Source organism: Ambystoma mexicanum, chromosome 4p (genome assembly GCF_040938575.1).
Source record: "Ambystoma mexicanum isolate Mex_15411 chromosome 4p, UKY_AmexF1_1, whole genome shotgun sequence".
In the NCBI taxonomy this organism is placed as follows: domain Eukaryota; kingdom Metazoa; phylum Chordata; class Amphibia; order Caudata; family Ambystomatidae; genus Ambystoma; species Ambystoma mexicanum.
In genome coordinates this window covers 743,609,707-743,630,960 of record NC_090927.1, presented here as the reverse complement: position 1 = coordinate 743,630,960, position 21,254 = coordinate 743,609,707, and the positions used below count along the sequence as shown (strand labels likewise).

General features: G+C 48.2%; 1 protein-coding gene across 6 annotated transcripts in view; it reads right to left on the bottom strand.

The window, feature by feature from the left end:
• TTK (TTK protein kinase) overlaps positions 1-21,254 on the bottom strand; it is a 1,085,566-nt gene that overhangs the window by 1,017,791 nt on the left and 46,521 nt on the right. The gene's annotated exons all lie outside the window — the stretch shown is intronic.

The window sequence follows — 21,254 nt, the reverse complement described above, 5'->3', positions numbered from 1 at the left end:
CAAGGAATTTGCTGATTATTATAGGGTGCTATACGGAGACAAGGTGGGGGGCAGTCAAGAGGAGATAGCTGAAACACTAGAAGATATAGGACTGCCCAAGATAAGTGATGAGGAAAGAGAAGAGCTTGATGCACCAATTACCTTGGAGGAGTTGGAGGAGGTTGTGAGGCAGTTGCCCACCAGTAAGACCCCAGGAGCAGATCGGTTCCCTAGCAAATTTTATAAAGTATATAGAGAAGAAGAGCTCCCCCCCCAATGCTAGAAATGCTTAATGAGGCGTTTGAGTTGGGAGGGTTGCCGGAGTCACTCAGAGAAGCGATCATAGTACCGCTCCCTAAACCCAACAAACCGGGGCATAGCTGTAGCTCCTACAGGCCTTTGTTGATGCTGACCCAGGACAGCAAGATATTGACGGCTGTTCTGGCAAACAGATTGCAGAGAGTAATTAGCAAATTAATCCACCCAGACCAAACGGGCTATGTCCCGAATAGGAATATTACCCACAACCATAAGCGACTCCACCGGGTGATCGAATGGGTGGATAGGAATGAAGGTGAAATGGCGATTGTATCCCTAGACGCAGTAAAAGCTTTTGACTCCGTTAAGTGGACATGGCTGCTGGCGGCCCTGGAAGGATACGGAGTAGGGCCGGGTTATATCAGGTGGGCGAAAATGCTATACAGCAAGCCGCTAGCCAGAGTTCGAACGGGATCAGTAATATCGGAGAGATGGCAGCTTAGTAGAGGCACCAGGCAGGGGTGCCCCTGGTCCCTGATGTTTTACATTCTAGCCCTGGAGCCCCTAGCGATATACCTCAGGCAACAATATGATACGATAGGTATTGAGGTTGGGGGAGAGCAGCACCTAATATCCTTATATGCGGATGATTTGTTACTATACTTGCAATACCCGGAAGAAAATCTTCAATATATCCTGGAAGTGATGGAGAAGTATGCGGGGTTATCCGGCATAGCGGTGAATCCTCAAAAATCTATTATATTCCTGCTAGGTAGCTATAAGGGGACCCCTGTGGAAAGGCTACCGGTGTTACAGATACCATGGGTGACTAGTTCTTTCCGTTACCTTGGTATAGATGTGTATCACACGGCAGAAGAGGAACACAAGCACAACACTGATGTAGCTATTGAGAAAATCTGGAAATGTATGAAGTTTTGGGAGAAGTTGCCCCTAGCAATGATGGGACGGGGGGGGGGGCAATGCTTAAGATGGTGGTCCTACCTAGGCTTTTACTTTACATTATTTTAGTAACATCCCATATATGATACCCAGGAAGTTTTTTGCTAAACTGAATAGTGTGTGTAGGGACTTCCTATGGCATGGTACCCGGAATAGAGTAGCGCTGTGGAAGTTGCAGAACTTCTACGAAAGGGGGGGTATTAAACTGCCCAACTTTGAGGTCTACTATGTAGCGGGTCAACTACAATATGTGGCCAACTGGCTCTCCGACGACGTGACCCCTGAAATTAGGTTGTTTGGGCAGGATTGTACCCCATTTTACTTAAGGGAAATGATATGGTTGTCTGAGTCAGATATGAAGGAGCGCCCTGGGATGATGTTGCTGGGGTGGAAAACGTGGCGTCGAGCACGTCGGATGATGGGGGACCCATTCCCATGCTCCCCGCAAGTACCGCTGGTTGCTTTAGCAGGAGGGGATAGGCAGCTGAGGGTGATTATCAGAACCTACTGGGAATCGGTGGGGCTGGTAACGTTAGGGGACATATGGCAAGAGGGGACCATTAGAGATTTTGAAGAACTTGGGGAGGAGGTGGGATTACATACTGGCCAATATGTTACATACCATAGGATGGGCCTGAAACAGTATTGACAGAGGAACCAGATACTACTGTGGGGGCAATATATGTCATATCGGAAGGGGGGCATGAGATTTCTAGATTGTACGAGATGATGATGACCAAGGTTGGGAAGGAATTGACACATTTGAGACTGGATTGGGAAGAGGAGTTGGGGGCCCCAATGGAAGATGGGATGTGGGAACGCACCCTGGGATATCACAAGTGTCAGGAAACGCCAGACTTAAACAAATACAGCTGTATATAACACAGAGCATACATGACCCCTCTGAGGATATCCAAGTTCGGAAAAGCTGGGCGACAGGCGTGTCCTAAGTGTGACATGGAAAACGCTGACATGACATGTCTTGGTCCGGCCCAGTAATCGAATGTTTCTGGGGTGAAGTGGCACAATAATTAGCGACAAAGGGGGTCACGCTCGTCATAGATCCAGTCTGGGCTTGCTTGCTGGGAGGGTTCCCCAGACCACGGAAACTTAAACATGTTGAGAAACTGAAAGACTTGGCATACGTGCTAGCAAAACGGAGGATTGCCATGGGATGGGAGAAGTGCCACAAGCCACGGGTGGAGGTTTGGTGGAAGGAGTTACAGAAATGGGCGGAGGCCGAAACGACAGTATGGCAGGAGGCGAGCAATATGAGTGGGGAGGAAGAAGTGGGTACCCTGATGGCATGGAAATTATTAATAGCGGAACTGTTTGGATCTATATCGGACCCAACGGAATCCGAGGATAATGAGACCCGGCCACATGCAGCAGATAATGAATGCAAAGTACAAATAGGCTCATAATGGATGGTGGGACTATGGGAGCAGTGGCAAAAATGGAAACACAAATGGTGTTTAATGGAATTGTTGTAAACTGCACTGAGTGTTGGGTTTGTTTGTATTGTTTGGTTTGATTAAAATTAATAAAACATTTTTTTTTTTTTAATAAGATTAATGGCAGGTCTTCCTATTTAGCAGTGAAAGAAAACCTGTTTCAATACGGTTTCATTCTCTTGGTTAAATACTATGTAAAAGGATGACCGCACTAAGCAGAGGTCAATTACACACTGAGTCATAGTGTTCAGCCTTTCCATCCATTTATTATTTACTATGTGCTTATACACAAGTGCTTCAAAGCGCAACCATGCATGGGAGGAGGGAGGCAAGAGAAATCTTACTAGGCATGGTACATTCAAATCATGCAGGTGATCAGAACAGGAAGTGCTGGGGGGGGGGGGGGCGACGGGGCAATAGGGAGCGAATGTGCCCAGTCCCATCAGAACATGAGTTAAGTGCAGAGAGATACCACTCTCATGGGTCATAACCGAAGTGCAGTAGTGCTGTGGCAAGTGCAAGGCCCTGGGGCAAGTGCAGGAGACTGGCAAGGAAAGCTTGGGACCTGTGAGGCTCCGAGGGTACACCAGGCAGCCAGTCAGAGAAACTGAGCAGAAGTAGACGAAAGAGCAGAAAGAGGTGGTTAGCAGGGAAGAGGGAGAAAGCAGGAGGAGGTGAAGAGGAAAGTCTTGAGGAGTTTCCGGTACTTAAGGAGATCAGGCTCAAGACAGAGGGGCAGGGGGGCTATTCCAGAGGGAGGCACCTGCAGTGGATAAAGATACCCCCCCACCACCTCCATCCCACAACCCCTCCCCCAAATCTTGCCCAATTTCAGGAGTGAGCATTCCTAATACCTCACCTGAATCGGAGCAAGAAGGAACAGATGCCAGCAATGGTGAGAATCACTTAGCCAGAAAAGGCTTAATGAACCAAATAAGAAGATATAAATTATGGAACAGTAATATACCGACTAAACAAGTCCATTTTCAATTACCACCGACTGTAAATATTACATCAGTGGTAGAAGGCGAGGAAGGAGAGGGGCAGGAAGCGCAGCAGACCAAGATGCGCAACAAGAGCAAAGCAAAAGGATAATCGGAGCCATTGTGAAAAACGTAACCAAGAGGAACAGATAAACAATCTGGTGATTAATCTCTCAGAGAGAAATATGACAGAGGAGCTGTCTTTACTCAATAAGGGTTTCTCATTTGCACCCACGACCTATTATGATCCAATAGAGTTGCAGATTGACCTGTTCAAATTCATCCAGAAACTTCAATCAAAAAAGCTCTTTGCAACAGAGGTATCCAAACGTGTGCAACAAAGTCACGAATTTGAATCAAGTACACTTACGATGGGTGATATTGAAAACACATACCTTTTAAAAGGTCCCTGGTAGAGGATTTTGAATTAAGGAACCTTTAACAGGAACTTCATATTAGACCACGCAACTATGAGATTATGGAGATCAAACCCAAAATCAAGGTTTATTCCACAGATGCCACTGGATAACGTGATAAACTTTTCAGAAAGCAGTAACTAATGATATTAATAAAGCAATAGGAATCTCGAACAAAAATAATAAAGACATTTAAAATAAATGATAATGTATCAAATAAAGAAATGCTAGCCTTAAAAGGAATTAGCGAGTGGCAAATCGATTGTGATAAAGCAAGCGGCCCGGGGAGGAAATATTGTAATAATGAACAGGAGGGACTATATATATCTATGGCCATGAAACATTTAGAGATCCCAGGTTGTTACAAAATCCTTCAGAAAGATCCCAGGCAAGAAGTTACAGAACACTTGGAGAAACTGATTTTGAAGTGGCATAGACAAGGTATGCTAACCGATGCGGAAAAACGATTCTTAAGTGTTAAGGAACCAGTCCTACTGACTATGTACTTTCTCCCAAAAATACATAAAAAAATACATATAGCCTGCAGAGGCTAGACCAATCCTAAGTGGGATAGGATGGGCAATGGAAACAATGTCAGAGTACAGCGACAACATGATTAGACCACTGGTTAGTACACTACCTGCATATCTTAAGGACACTTCAAGTGTGCTCAATATCATAAATTATATGTCCGGGCATTATATACTTCAATACATCATGATTTAGCCATCAAGATGATATAATATATATTTAGAGAAAGTTCTGCTTCACACTACCAGCACTTGACATGCTTAAAGAAATGCTACAATTAACTCTACAACACAACAAATTCATTTTCAATTATATTTTTTTTATCAACTGACCAAAGGAGTCGCCATGGGCACTAAATAAGTACCAGCTCTGGCGAACCCATTTATGGGCCTTTTTGAAGACACTGTAGAATACACAGATCAAAGTTTCCAAGATAATGTCTCACTATGGACTGGATAGATTGACAATTTTACCCATTTGGAAAGTTAGACAAGAAAATCTAGACAGGTTTATAACAAGCTTTCTTATAATAAATGTACAGTCACTGTTGGCTTAATTCCCTTGGGCGATTCCTTTTTGAATGTTTGGGTTCTTGCTATGATCGGCACTGTTGGTACTTATATTGTGACTGCAGCAATACTTGGACTTGATTTTTATTTTCAGTTTAGTACCAATTGTGCGCCCACAGTCCTTCAGAAGAGAAAAAAAAACAATCACTTTCAGACTTGATTGTGGCGTTTAGATTAGGTTTATTCCTATGTTGTGCAGATTCATTGTATTGTTTTCCATACAATATCCAGTTATTCCAAAGATCAAAGTCGGTCATACAAATTGGTTGTATTTTATATCATACAGTATCTTGTATTTTCAAAATCAAAATTTATCTGTATTCATTTCATACATTATATATTTTCATCCCTTTCTCGACACGTGTTTCCTCATAGTTTATACTATGGTTCAACAGGAGAGAAAAAGCTGTAAATAAACAAAATAAGGAAAGAAAAGGGGTTTTTTTTTTTGGAGAAAAAGTGATCATTTTCAGAAAGATGGAAGAGAACACTTGATTGTTGATAGTTCGAGGGTAAATAAGGATAATGGGCATTACCTTATTTTTGGTGTGGGTGTTCACCCCTTGTTGTTTAATCAAACTTGGTTTTAAAAGGTTTTGTCTTCCTTTAGAACTCAGTCATAGGATCCCATCAGTGGATCCTCTGTGCATTATTAGCCTGTGTGGATGAATATAATGATGTAATTTTAAATTTAAGATTTAGAAAGAAATAGAACCAACGCCAGACCTGTAACCGTTTCCTAAGAAGAAAAAAGGGACTGGGGAGGCACGAGAAGAATAACAGTTTAATACTGAATGAATAACTTGGCTCAGTAGAAAGAAGAGTTACTATATTGGAACTGTGATGAAATAAGCACAAAACCCGAACGCTCATTGAAGAAGAGTTGAATACATGTGAATTACCATTGTTACATATGACCGGTGATCGTTTGGTGAATAAAACAAAACTAGACTGCTCCCTGGATGGGATGAACAAGTTACTTACCAACTGTAACGTTCTTTCGATTGGATGTTCCTGCCACGTATTCCTCATCTTAGATATATATCCTTACCTTCAGTTTCGCCTCAGAAAATTTTTCCTTTCTCCAGCAGAGGGCGCTCCACTCGAGGCGACGATGGCGATGTCCCTCGGCGGCCTCCGTCGAGCACCGATGTCATCAGTTGTATAAAGGCCTTGAGCGCGCCAGTTGGCTTCAGTTCTGTTTTTTCGTGTATCAGAGCCCATGACTATGGTTAAAGGCGTGCTTCTTTTGACCCCAGCCTCTAAGAAATTAGAGTGTAAACCACATAAACTGTACTGTGGGGTAGGTTGGGAGGGTCGATGAGGAATACGTGGGAGGAACATCCAATCGAAAGAACATTACAGTTGGTAAGTAACTTGTTCTTCAAATGGATTGTGTCCTCCCACGTATTCCTCATCTTAGATAGACCCCCAAAGCAGTTTTCTATTGGAGGCAGGAGTACAGATATCTTTTTAGTCATGTACTGAATGTAGCACAGATTTGGCAAATAGACCTCCTTGAGAGGTAGTTGAGTCCAAAGCATATTGTTTTATGAAAGTATGCATGGATGACCATTTGGCTGCTGCACAAATATCTTGTACAGGAACACCCCTTTTAAGTGCTGTTGAAGTTGCCATGCCCCTAGTTGAATGAGCTCTTAAACCCTCAGGGGGATCTTTTCCAGCTAGCCTATAACACTCTGTTATGGCTAAGATTATCCATCTTGATAATGTTTGTTTAGTTACAGATAGTCCTAACTTACGACCAGTGTATCCCACAAACAGTTGATCACACCGACGTATTTTTGACAATCTTGAGATATAAAAGCTAAGAGCCCTTCTAGGATCTAGCCTATGTAGTCTTTCCTCTTCCTTATTTGTGTGAGGAGGAGGGTAGAAAGTAGGTAGAATTATTTTCTGTGACTAGTGAAAGTCTGAAACTATTTTTGGCAAAAAAGAAGGCTTGACTCTAAGGACAACTTTATCTTTATGAAAGATGGTGCGAGGAGGACCACTAGAAAGTGCCTGCACTCAATGAAATTAGAAGTATAGTTTTCAGAGTAAGAAGCCTTAATGGGCAAGAATGTAAAGGCTCAAAGGGTGCACATGTCTGAAATTTCAGTACCAAATTATTTAAATCCCACACAGGAACTTGAAAAGGTATTGGTGGAAAAACATTGTTTAAACCTTTTAGAAATTGTATTATTAAAAAGGTATCATAAAATAAGATTTTTCTTCTGACGAGCGCTTGAAGATAGATAGCGCTGCTACGTATCCTTTTATCGTACTAACCTGTAGCCCCAGATTAGCTAAATGTAACAGAAAAGATAATACCATTTGAATATCACATTGAAAAGGGTCCACATTCTTATCCCTGCACCAGTCACTGAACTTGTTCCTACGTCACCGGTACAGAGATTTCCTTGCTAGCCTTCTGGCCGAAAGCAAAATCTCCATAACATCATCCGGAAGGTCCCAATTCTTGTATCTCAACCTCTCAGAAGCCATGCGTGAAGGTTGAGTATGTTGACCTCTGGATGGAGAACATGACCTCCCTCTTGCGAGAGAAGATCCTCTCTTTTTGGAAGACATATTGGAGGGCAGATGGACATGTCGAGAAGGTCCGGGTACCACGTTCTCCTGGCCCAATCCGGGTCAATTAGGATCATGGTTTTCCCAAACTTCCTCAACCTGCTGATTACTTGAGGGATCACAGGGACTGGAGGAAACGCGTATAGTAGTGGAAAATCCCAGTCCACTATGAATGCGTCTCCTAGAGCTCCTCTCGGGGGAAATTCCCTTGAGCAATACAGTTTGCATTTCCTGTTGACACTGGTCACGAACAGATCCACTTGAGGGGTTCCCCAAAGGGTGAAGATCTCCAGAAGGACTTCCTGAGCTAACTCCCACTCGTGGGAGACTGTGCTCTGCCTGCTCAGAGCGTCCGCCGCTGTGTTTCGCTCTCCAACTACGAGAATGGCAGATAGAGATACCTTCTTGTATTGCCCAGAACCAGAGCTGCATTGCCTCTCTGCACAGTGGTAGTGATCCTACACTCGATCTCTTGTTGAGGTAGTACATGGCCACTGTGTGGTCCGTCATTATCAGGACATTCTTTCCCCATACAGCTGGCAGGAAGGCCTTCAGTGCTAGTCTGATTGCCCTCAGCTCCAACAGGTTGATATGTAGTTTGGACTCCGATGGAGACCAACGACCGCTGATCGTCAACTCGTTGGTGTGAGCCCCCCCATCCCTTAAGGGAGGCGTCCATCACTACTGTTATCTCCGGCCATGGTTGCCAAAAAGATTCCCCTCGGAGGATGTGCTGTCTGCAAGTCCACCATTGTAGATCCTGTGCCACCCTGGTTGGAACTTGTAAAAGATCTGACATTTCCCCTGAGAATTGGGACCATTGAGTCCTGAGAGCCCACTGAAGAGATCTCATTCTCAATCTGGCCTCTGGCACCAAAAAAATGCAGGAGGCCAAAGGACCGAGCAACCTGAGAAAGTCAAAGGCCGGTAGATACTGGGCATTCTGGAATTTTTTTACCATCTGCAGAATGTGGTGAGCTCTCTCCTGGGAGGCGAGGCTTTGCCCGAACAAGTTTCCAAGACTGCTCCTATAAACTGGAGTTTCTGTGATGGTATCATGTTTGACTTTTTTTAATTCAGAGAAAACCCTAGTTTGTGAAGGAAGTGGCAAGTCTTGGATAGATGGTCCCAGGCTTGTTCTGGGGAACGTGCCTGGATCATCCAGTCTTCCAAACAGGGGTAGACATGAAACCCCCTCTTCTGAGACTCGCTGCCACTACCGCCATCAACTTGGTGAAAACTCTTGGGGTGGAGGTTAACCCGAATGGCAGAACTCGAAATTGATAGTGAGAACTGCCAATCGCGAACCTCAGCTACTTTTTGTGCTTGAGATGGATTGGCACATGAAAGTAAGCATCCTGAAGGTCCAATGATACCAACCAGTCTTGAATTTGAGAGCCTGAAGGATCTGAGAAAGAGGGACCATCTTGAACGTGTCCTTCCTGAGGAACTTGTTCAAGTTTCTCAAGTCCAAGATGGGTCTAAGTCCTCTGTCCTTCTTTGGAATGAGGAAATATGGTGAATACCAAACCCTTGTTCCTCTCCGCCACAGGTACATGTTCTATTGCACCTTTCTGTAGCAGGATTAAAAACTTCCTGCAACAGGAGCGGGTCTGGATTTTTGGTAGAGTTGTATTCCGGTGGGTGATTCTGAGGTTTCTTTAGAAAGGCAAGGAGTAACCTTGGGATACTGTTTCCAGCGCCCAAGCATCTGAAGTAATGCCCTGCCATTCTTTCAGATGCTGTGAGATCCTGCCTCCCACTGGGGTCTTGTGAGTCAAAACCTCAGAGTGGTTTTGCGGCAGCTCCAGCAGCGGCTGAAGGGACAGATACCACTGCAGGGGCAGATCTAGCATCTCTTCCTCGCCCCTGAGGAAATGTCCTTTGCCCTCTTTGACTGGCCTGTCCCCTTCCTCTCCCAAATGAGGAGTAAAAACAAAAGGGACGACCCCTCCAAGATGAGCCTGTGTAGGGGCGTTGCTGAGGTTGTCTTATAGCGGCACTGAGTGACTTTGCCGCTGCCTTGGAGGTCTGCAGCTTCTCCAAACTTTCATCTGCCTTGCTGCCAAACAACCTCGAGCCATCAAATGGCATATTAAGAAGTCTAGATTGAACATCTGGTGCGAAACCTGACTTCCTTAGCCACGCAAATCTGCGTAGCACTGCGCTAGATGCCATGGACCTACTGATACTGTCAGCTGTGTCCAAACCTGCTTGAAGGCATTCCCCCGAAGCCTCCTTGCCATCCTCCTTGCCATCCTTTATTATGGACAGGAAACCATCACGTTCCTCTCCTTCCGGGATGTGTCGAGCTGCCGCCGACATGCAGTCCCACAGAGTATAAGTGAATCTCGCCAGAGTGCAAGATACATTTGTGGATTTTAGAGCCATACTCCCTGATGTAAAAATCTTTTTCGACCATGCATCGATCTTTGTCATCCCTACCCTATGAGGGGGAATCGTAGGGTATGCAGCATTTTTTTGTTGATGTGGCTGCCTGAACTACCAGGCTCTCAGGAGATGGATGCTTACTCAAGTACTCTGGATCAGAGTTACAAGGTCTGTATTTTGACACATTCTTTATTCACTGCTGGAATGGATTCAGGTTTTTCCCAAGCAGTAGGGGAAGTATGGGATCTGGTTAAGGACCTCCTGACAAAACATCTGTCATATCATCCTGGTATACAGGCGAGTTCCTACCCCATCCCATAAATTCTGTTACTTTGTTCATAGGTTTTCTATAACCCAAAATCAGCATGTTCTGCTGGATCTGGTTTTTCAAACTCGTATTCAGGGGACGTATCTAGTCCACCTGCAGATTGTAAACATTCATACGTCTTGCATTTTTGAGTGAGGATCAATTAATTCCTTAGGGACCTGCCTTGCACCATATTTTATCCCTGCTGCTGAAACTTCAGGTTCATCTTCTTCATCCTCCTCATTTCCTGAAGACATTTCTCCATATATGGATAACAGTTTGGAAAAAATCATGTCTGCTTTCTGGGTGAAATACTTTCTCAGGAATAGGTTTCACTCCTGTAATTGATGTCGATGTCGACAGAAGCGTTGATGGCATCAAAGTCGTGGCCGTTACCTTCGATGTTGTCGAGGCATTCTTCGATGTTTTCAAAGGCGCTACGAATGTTGTCAAAGGTATCTTCAAGACAATCAACGCCGTCGAAGGAGCCTTCGAAACAATAAATGCCGTTGAAGGAGTCTTCGAGGTTGTCGATAGTGTACTCGATGTAACTTTTCGGCTGGGTCGTCGACCCCTTATACTAGACAGCCTTCGATGAAGGCTTCAAAGACGTTTTTGTCGAGGTTCTTAATGACGTATCAACGTTTATGCACTGGAAGTCTTCTCTTTATAGGTGTTTGGGAAGAATCCCTAGAAGACACCCTCAACAATTTTTTGGCGGATTTCCTAGTTTTAGACCTTCCCCCGTCACTTTTTTTGTGCGTAGAGGCATGATCTTCAACAGACATTTTTTAGGGGGTCTGGGCCGCATTCTCAAAAATGTTCATCATCGATGCTCTAAATGCTTCCCGCTTTTTAGGGGAGTCATGCTTTGTTGGACATGTAATAACTTCCTCCGATGTAGTCGAGGAAGGAACAAGTTACTTACCTGTAACTGTTGTTCTCCAGCATGGGTCTGGCATGGATTCACATGCTCATGAATATTCCCAGTCGTCAGGCCGGGAATCCTCGGTATAGAAAAAAAATCAGTATCAGTTTCGTTTCTGATCTGTCTTTCTCAGTAGTAACCAATCACTGGTCTCTGGGTCATACAGCCCCCAGCCAATGACTGCCCTCTCCCTAAGCCCTGCCCCTGGCAGCCATCCTCAGATTTGGTAGCACGTGAAGTGGCAGTATGACCAAGTGAAGAGCCGCAGAGGGGTAGGCGGGAGGGTTCGCATGTGAATCCATGCCAGACCCATGCTGGAGAACAACAGTTACAGGTAAGTAACTTGTTCCTTCTCCAGCATGGGGTCTGTCATGGATTCACATGCTCATGAATATAAGAATACATAGCAGTATACACATGCACAACCACGGGACGTGGCAAAAAGCTCAATATCAAGCAATACAACAACTCAACATAAAAAACTCTTACCTCCTCACCAGGCTCACCTTAGGCGAACAGGTTGCGCAGCACTGCCTGGCCGACTCTGGCCTCCTCCCTGGAATCCCGGTCGACGCAGTAGAATCTCGTGAAGGTGTGCGTCGATCTCCACGTAGCAGCCCTGCAGATGTCGAGCAGGGGCACACCAGACAGGAACGCCGTAGTAGCAGCGATCGCTCTGGTCGAATGGGCCCTCGGACGGCCTGGCAACGGTCGGTTTGCCAACCGGTGACGGTTTGCCAACCGGTGACAGTGCATGATGCAGCCGGAGAGCCATCTGGAAATGGAAGTCTTCGAGAGAGCCTTCCCTTGATTCACAGGTCCAAAGTTCACAAACAGCTGTGATGTCTTCCGAAAACTCTTTGTGCGGTCCACCTAGAACTTCAGCGCTCTAGCTACATCCAGCGAGTACAGAGTCCTCTCAGCCGGCGACGAAGGCGACGGGAAGAAAACTGGCAACAGCAAGGGCTCGTTGAGGTGGAAGTCGGACAGCACCTTGAGCATAAAGGAGGGGTGCGTCCTCAGCACCACCCTTGTGTCGTGAAAAGTCAAGTATGGAGGCTTGCAAGACAGGGCCTGGATCTCTCCCACTCGTCATGCAGAGGTGATGGCCACGAGGAATGCTGTCTTCCACGACAAACTTCAACGGCACTGAATGCATAGGCTCGAATGGGGCCCCCCCATGAGCCTAGTTAGCACCACGTTGAGCTCCCACGCCGGGGCAGGGGCCTTCACCGGCGGGAATGATCGGAACAGTCCTTTCATAAATTCCTTCACCAGACGATGAGACCACAAGGACGCCCGTCCTGTAGTTCTGGTGTAACGTGAGACGGCAGCCAGATGTACCTTGATGGAAGCGTGAGATAGGCCAGCCTTGGCCAAAAGACAGTAGGTACGGCAATACTGGAGGGGCCATAATCCGCTGAGGGCTAATCTTCTGTGCACGGCACCAGACAGAGAACCTCTTCCATTTATGTCCGTAGCACGAGAGTTGAGGATGCCCTGGCCTTTGCAAGAACCTCTTTGCAGTCACCGGGATGTCGTATCCTCCAAACTCTAGTGCTGCAGGAGCCAGGCCTGCAAGTTCAGCGACTCTGGTTCGTGATGAAGAATGGCGCCTCCTTCGCTGGAGAGAAGATCCACGTCCGTCGGCAGCTTGACTGGTGTGGACGCTGACAAGTCCAGAAGGTCCGGGGACAAGATCTGCCTCGCCCACGCCGGTGCGACGAGGATCATCCTGCACCGGGACCTCTTGAGCTGGTTGATGAGCCGGAGTAGCAACGGCGGGAATGCATAAAGGAACAGGCCGTCCCAGGGGAACGAGAAAGCATCACCCATGCTCCTCGGTTGGGGAAACCTGCTGGCGAACCTCCGGCACTTGGAGTTCGCCGCCAAGAGATCGATCTGGGGTTCGCCCCATCATCGGAAGAGTCGGTCCACTTGATCCTGGCGCAGTTCCCACTCGTGGCACGAGCGCAGCTCTCTGCTGAGTGAGTCGGCGATGGTGTTTTTTATCCCTGCCAGATGAAAGGGTACCAGAAACATCCCTTGGCCGACGGCCCAATGCCACAGATCCTGGGCTTCCTTGGACAGGGCAGGGGATCTGGTTCCGCCCTGCTTCCGAATGTAAAACATCGTGGTAGTGTTGTCGGGGAAGATCCTCACCTGCTTGCCCTTGAGGGACGGAAGGAAAGACCTGAGGGCCCAGAACACTGCACGGAGCTCCAAGATGTTGATGTGGAGAGTCTTCTCCTCCGAGCACCAAAGGCCTCTCGCGTGGAGACCCCCGGTGTGTGCTCCCCAACCTTCCAGGAGGCATCCGTCGTCACCATCACCTGGTGGGCCGGGGCTAGGAAACCTGTTCCCGCTGTCAGATGAGCATGGACACCCCACCATCGTATCGCCTGACGGAACGCTTCGTCGAGCGGGATCCTGTCCTTGAAGCTGCCCGTCTGGATCCAGTGGGCGTCCGTGGCCAGTAGATGTTGCACCTTTCCTAGGATGGTCCTTATCCTTTCCTCCGACGGCGAGGCCCGCCGCGCCACTGTGTCGAGCTGTGCTCCCAGAAACAGGGCGACTTGTCCTTGCCCGTATGTGCCAGTCGTCCGGGTAGGGGTAGACGTCGATCCCCTGCAGGCGCAGCCGTGCCGCCACCGGTACTAGGCACTTGGTGAACACCCTGGGCGCCGATTTTAATCCGAACGGGAGGGCCTTGAACTGGTAGTGCCGCCCTTTGACCACGAACCTGAGGAACTTTCGGTGCCTCTTTAGAATAGGGAAGTGGAAGTAAGCATCCTCCAAGTCCAACGACGACAGGAAATCGCCCTCCTCCAGCTGTCCCAGCACGTGCTGGAGGGTGACCATCCGGAACTTCTGTGCCTTGATGTATTTGTTTAGTCGTCGCAGGTCCAGGATGGGACGCCATCCTCCTGTCTTCTTCTTCACGAGGAAATATCTTTGAGTAAACTCCGGAGCCCCAAAGCCTCTTCGGGGCGAGCTCGATGCACCTTTCCAGAGCATCGCCTGTACTTCCAACAGCAGTTGAGGGACGTGATTTTCCTTCCTGGCCACGGGAGGAATGCGGGGGCACCTCTTCTGGAACTCGAGGGCGTGCCCCAGGGCCAGGGCGTCCAGCACCCAACGGTTGGTGGAGATGGACTCCCACACGCAGACGAACTTCGTCAGCCGGCCTCCCACCGGGGTGCTTCGGCAGGGGCCCGACCCGACGGTCGGTTCAATCTTGCTTGGAGGCCGCTTTGCCTCCTTTACCACCTTGGCGATGACGGCGGGATCCACCCGACTTGCTGCGTCCCCTGTAGGCCTCCTGCGACGAAGACCTTGCCGCTTGACGGTACGTAGAGGAGCTGCTGCTGGCTCCCTTGGAGGCACCCTGTCTGCCTCCGGAGCTCCGAAAGGACAGCCGTCGCTGTTGGAGCACACCCAGTGCACGGGCCGTCTCCGTCTTGATCGCCTGAAGGGATTCATCAACCGCCTTGCCAAAAAGGTTGTTCCCATCGAAGGGCATGTCCAAAACCTTGGTCTGAACGTCCTGGCGGAAATCCGTTGCCTTGAGCCATCCCCGTCGTCTCAGGCAAACGCTGTTGCCCAACTGACGGAAACCGGTGTCAGCGATGTCCGTAGCCACTGTAATGGCGTGGTCCGAGGCAATCTCACCTTCCTGCAAGATTTCCAGGGCCTCCGCCCTCTTGGCATCCGGAAGGAAGTCCAACAGAGGGGCGATCTTGAACTACAACTCCCTGTCGTAGCGGGCTACGATGGCCAGGGCGTTGGCCGCCTTGATGGTCGTCGCTGCAGATGAGAGGACCAGTCGTCTCATCGCATCCAGCTTCCTACCCTCGCCGTCCGGAGGGGAGCTTGAAGTCGAGGCCGATGCCCCCCCGCTTTCTTCTTGGCCGCCGCCGAAACGACCGAGTCCGGGGTAGGTTGCGCCCTAAGGCACAAGGGGGCAGCGTCGGGGACCCGGTACTTCTTCTCGTACCGGTCCCTCTTCGCAGGAGCCGTGGCAGGGTTCTTGAGGAGGGCGAGCCCCTCATCCCAGATGTCATCAAGAAGCGGTGCGGCGAGGACAGTCTTCCTTTTAGCCTTGCGCCGCTGGTAAAGGAACCCCTCCTTTTCCTCGAGGCAGAGCTGGAAGAGCTCGGATGCCCTGGAGATCATTGCATGGAAGGATCCAATCTCGTCGGGCGGGGACGCCCGGGCAGGGGGCGACGGGGGACACGTCCCGTCGCCGCCTCCGTCTTCACCCGTACCCGTCGTAGTCGTGTCCATGCCTGTATCATCCACGTGGGTAGTGGACCGGGGGGGAAGGCAGAGAAGGCCGCAGAGGCGGGAGAGGAGGCCTAGGATGCTGCGTCGTCCTCTTAAGTGGTGGGCTCCCCGAAGGTCCTGGCTCCGTTTCCTCCGTCGGGTCTGGCTCAGGGACCTCCGTCGGGGGAAGGGGCAACCTAGTCCTCATCTCCGAGCAGAAGGACTGGATGGCTGACAAAACGGCCACCGAGGTGTCCTGCGGCGCCGGAAACGACGGGAGTGAGGGCTCTTGAGGAGCCTCGTCTGTGTCACCATCGCCCTCGTCGGGATCCCTCCCGATGGGCTGGGCCTCCTCCACAACTTGGATGTGCTCCTCTTCAGAGGTCGTGTCCGTATCCACGACGGACACCAACCCCTCCCCCCCTTTCCAACGAGGACTTTGTGGGGGGTCTTCTCGATGGGCCTGAAAGACGACTCCCTCCGCGGTGGCAGGGAGACTCTGGTACCTGAGGGCACCTCCACTGGCGTAGCCTCCACAGGCTGAGCCAGGGCCGCGGCGACATCCTCAATCGAGGTCTTAGCAGGGTGAATTAAGGCCAACATCACCTTCTGTACGCCTGGGGCCTTCACCTTGGGGGGGGGAGGGTCCGAGCCTCGTTCCCCGTCTGCCGGAATCTTCGAGATCGACCGGGGCATCTCCAGAAGCTTTGCCGGGTTCTCGGACTTCCTCTTACCCGAGCCAGAGCATTGGCTCGTGGTCGATGGCGCCAGGGAGGGTGCGCCCTGCCTGGCAGCCAAGGAGCCCGACCGTTTGTTGGGCCCCCGTCGCTGGAGCACCCTCACAGGACTTAGAAGACTGCACAGACTTCTTCTTCTTCTCGCCTGGCGGGCTCTTACCTTCCAGCCAGTTGGCGAGACAGAGGTGGCGATCCTTCATGGTCCGCTCCGACATGTTCCCACAAAACACACAGTCCTTTTCCTGTGCGTCTTGTCCTCATGGAGACAGTAGAGGCATAACAAATGCTCATCCTCCTTGAAAACGTTCTGAAGCTGGCATCCAGGGCAGGTCCCGAATAGCTTCCCGGGCGTCGAGCTCCCTTTCTCCTGGGCCATGTCCGGGGTAGGCCTCAGAACTTCTGGAATCCTCCAAAAGCGTAACTCGACGAAATCTTCACCCTTGAGGGGCGTAACAACTCCGAAACGGATCCCCGTTGATCGGAAGTAGAAACGGTGGAGCTTGAGGCTCCATTTAACCAAAAAATGGAGAAAATCTCCTGAAAAAGCACGAAAACGCAGCAAAAAGCTTCAGAGCTAAGCACGAGGACTCCCAACACTTTAACGTGCGGTAAAAATCTGAGGATGGCTGCCAGGGGCGGGGCTTAGGGAGAGGGCAGTCATTGGCTGGGGGCAGTATGACCCAGAGACCAGTGATTGGTTACTACTGAGAAAGACAGATCAGAAACGAAACTGATACTGATTTTTTCTATACCGAGGATTCCCGGCCTGACGAGGGGGAATATTCATGAGCATGTGAATCCATGCCAGACCCCATGCTGGAGGAGGGAGATCGGTGGCGTCTTTTCTTCGCTTTTTTGGACGAAGAAGAAGAGGACTTCCTCGATCTGGATTTTTTAATGGCGTTTCACCAAAGACTCAGCCGAGTCTTTCTTCCCTCTCAAAGAAAACTTCGAGGATTCCTCCCCCACCGCCAGTTTACCTCCTCTTTCTTTCAAGGCCTTATGGGTCATTGACTGACGAGTACCGCAGTCGTCGATTCGATGTTCAGAACTGAGGCACCAGAGGCAGTTACGATGAGGGTCAGTCAGCGACATTTTTCTTCCACACCTTTGGCATTTTTTAAAACACGTTTTCGGAGTGGACGGGTTCGAATAAGACAACATAATTCGCTATAACTGAAGCGCCGTTTATCTTGATCCGAAGCGAACGGAAAAACGGAACTGAAGCCAACGGGCGCGCTCGGGTCCTTTATACAACTGATGACGTCGGTGCTTGATGGAGGCCGCCGAGGGACATCAACGTCGTCGCCTCGAGTGGAGCGCCCTCTGCTGGAGAGAGGAAAAAAGTAAGTAAGGATATATATCTAAGATGAGGAATACATGGGAGGACACAATCTATTCGAAATAATGCATTTACTTAGTGCACTCCAATTATACAAAGAAAGAAAGAATAATGTTCCCAAAGGGGAGGTGCAGGCAAGTGAGAGAAGTCCATGGTCAACCTTAATGAATGTAAATACCTTAAGTAAAAGCAAGAGATACAGAAATCCTAAAAGGAGGGGGTGAATCATGGAATATATTCCTAACCTTGAAAGAAAGGAAAACATCTGAGAAATAATATCAGGAGTTAAAGGGCCACGTAGCCTATATAACCGAACAAGTTGAACAAAGCAAGGACTTGCCTAAAGTGGAATGCAAATTGTCTAGCGTGAAAAGGGAACCATCTGACCTGATAGAGTTACCAAATAAGAACAATCATCTAGAAAAAAAGGGCTAGAAGCACAGAGCAGTAAAAGGAAGTCATTCTCCTGCCTTTATTTTGTTGTGATAAGTAATATGGTCAGATAGTAATCATTTTGGATGGTGGACAGATTATTTTTGGGACATTGCGAAAAGATGACCGACGAGCACCTTAATTATTCTTCTATTGGCAGTGAACTATAAACAGCCGAGAGGCAAGGATACAAAATGACAAGCAAGTTTTTTTTTTTTTAAATAACCCCTGCACGGATTCCCCTCACCCTTCCTCTTTGCTTTGATGGTTCCAATTATTCTGCCCAAAGAAGAAGGAGGGGCAGCACAGGCTCTCTCTGGTCACTGTGGCAACACACTGCATTTTACCATCACAGGCAAAGTTGAAAGGCTTAACTGACAAAATACATCATTATGTCTGTTAATGGTATTACTAAGTAAAAGGAAAAAATGTGTTGAATAAAATGTTTTGGGGCTGAAATACTCACATTAGAATTTGGAAAAATTGACAGTGTTACTCCCATGAGCAGTTTACTGTCTTGGGGTGAAGGCATCCGTTAGAAGTTGTTTGCTTCTCATTTCCAAAGCAGTTCACCTCTTATTAGTTTTGCCTCAGATTTATTGAAGCAAACATTAAAAAACGGAATTTGGAATAATTGTCCAAGTGCCACTTTTTAGTCACATAGGTAACTACAGTCGTGTTCTAGCCAATACATGTTCTTGCTCCCTTAGCCAGGCAGTCAAGTCTTGTGCAATCAGCTGTTATCCTCAAAGCATTGCCCTAAACAGCATCTGAACTGATGTGGCATTCAGCAGCGTCAGTATCCTTCCGACCTTGTAGAGCTGGTTCATGTACATGAAGGACCTCCCCTTCAGCTCTTGATCCACCCCAGTTTCCTCGGGTCAGCCAATACAATCCTTACAAGAAGTGTCCATCATTTAATCCGCTGAACTGTTTGTCCTGTTAGTTTGTATTGAATTGAAGCCAATTTAACTTTGGTATCTTCAGACATATAATCTAGTTATACGACCAGAAGAACAAGGCACGATTTTCTACCAATCCCAAGAGACTAATCATTTTACAAGTTAAAAAGCAGTCACATGCGAGAGAAGGTAAATACACTTCTAGAACAGTTTCGTAATGAATCTTTTGAAAATAACATGTATACCAAATAACTATTCTGCATTCTGGAACGGTTGCACCTGGAAGTTTTTCGCAAGGTACACTTGGTATTCCTGTTGTGTCTTTATTGTGGCGCGCTAAGAAGAAAAGGTAGTTGGAAGAAAATTACCTTTTGCGGATGATTACAGAAGGCCAGATCGTGAGTTTTTACAAATCTCTAGATGCATTTTTGATCTTGCAAGAACTTTGTCGGCTGTACAGATGCAAAAACCTGAAGAAAAGGTCAAGTGATGAGTGCCTAATGCATGGCTCCAATGCAACTGGTGGGTCCCTGATGACCAGCAGCTTGTCGGTGTTTTGAAGATGGAGGCTTTCCTTGTGGCCAATGCCATTTGAATGTTTGACTGGTCTGTAGCATATATTAATTTGATGTCACCAGATTGTCTAGCAGAGATTAACCTGATTCAGAAGCTGGCATCCTGGTAACTAAAGACCAAGGTATGGCTTAGGTCCACCAAAAGATGCAATTTTTGGGGTAGAAGCAAGATGTAACGTGTCACAAGGGGATGTGGCCTTCAGTAATGACGCAGTGCAAAGTTTAGGGAGCTCTGCTGCTCTGCTCTGTTCATTCTATGTAATCAGCGTGAACTACTGCATCAAAGAAGCTTTAACAAAATTATGCTGGTTTTGAGAGCATGGCTAATGGAGCACTTCACAGAATGCCGGGTGCATGTGGATCTCCAACTCAAACCTTTTGTGTAGTTTGTAGATCCTTTGGCACAGTGCTGCAAGAAAGAGAAAATGGTAGCTGCAACATGACAAAGCAAATAGTTGAGCTAGAGAAAAGAAGCAGGCTGGGCACCAGAGCAAGAGCAGCAAAGAACCCTTATGTAGAACTAAACCATTAAGCTACAGGTTGTACAGAGGAGAATAGTTCCAAAATAGAGGGCCCGTGAGGAGCAAAGTGAGAGGGCGTGAAGTTGGAAGGTGGGGCTGGCAACCAGCACAGCCGGAGGAGAGGCGGCAGTAGCAGTGTGCAGGCTGCAAATGAGGAGCCTGGGAATGACAGCCTGTTGAGATAGCTACAGGTGCGTGAAAGCATGACTGCTGCAAAACAAAGCAGAATGGGGGACGAAATGGGGACGTTTGGTGGGTGCCTCTGCTGTGCAGAACCTCTGGGGACAGGGGACCAAGGTTCCCTGATGCAGTGTGGGGCTCCCAGGTGTATGGGGATGCCTGCTGGGCATACTCTATATCCTGAGAAGCCTTGAAAGCCCTCACAGCGATACTGCTGGAGACTGACCGCTGCAACAGCAACAACCAGACAACCTGGGGCAGACCAGTATGCCCCTGATTGGGAGCCTGATTATGACGAGGTGCGAAGTGCAGCTGTAGCTGTTGGAAAGGGGGAAAGGAGGGACACTGAAATTAAGCTGGAAAGAAGTTGGCGGATGGAAGCATTAAAGAAATCAGGTGGAAAGGAGGTAGAGGTGAGGAGGTTGCACTTGAAGAGCAAATATTTGTTGAGAAGTCTGTGTGCCGCAAGGAACAGCAGTTGCAGAATGGGGCAATCTAATTGTGGGCAGTGGCCTAAGCAGGAGATGCGGGAGACTCCCAGAGGCAGGAAATTGAGGGACTTTGGGCCAGGTGCATGCAGAGGTGTGTTGAACTGGACTTGTGAAAGTACCAAGCAAGGAATACAGAGGTTAATGATATGAACAGGATTGTCCTTAGTACAGGTGTACAACTTGATCACAGGGCAGTGAGGATACAAAGAACTGGTCAAACTAAGATGGGGCAGTATGTTGCAAAGAGTAAAAGGTAACCAACGGGGAGGAAACAGTAAGTGGCTGGGTTTCTTGCTGGGGTAGAGATTGAGGAGAACCCAATCATCAAGAACATTGTCTTAATGGTGGTGTAGGAATACACCCTAGCGGGAAAGATAAAAACTGTTGTTTAAAATGTTACATTGCTTCGAGCTGATTTGAGAAAGGTAGCGAAAAGGGTC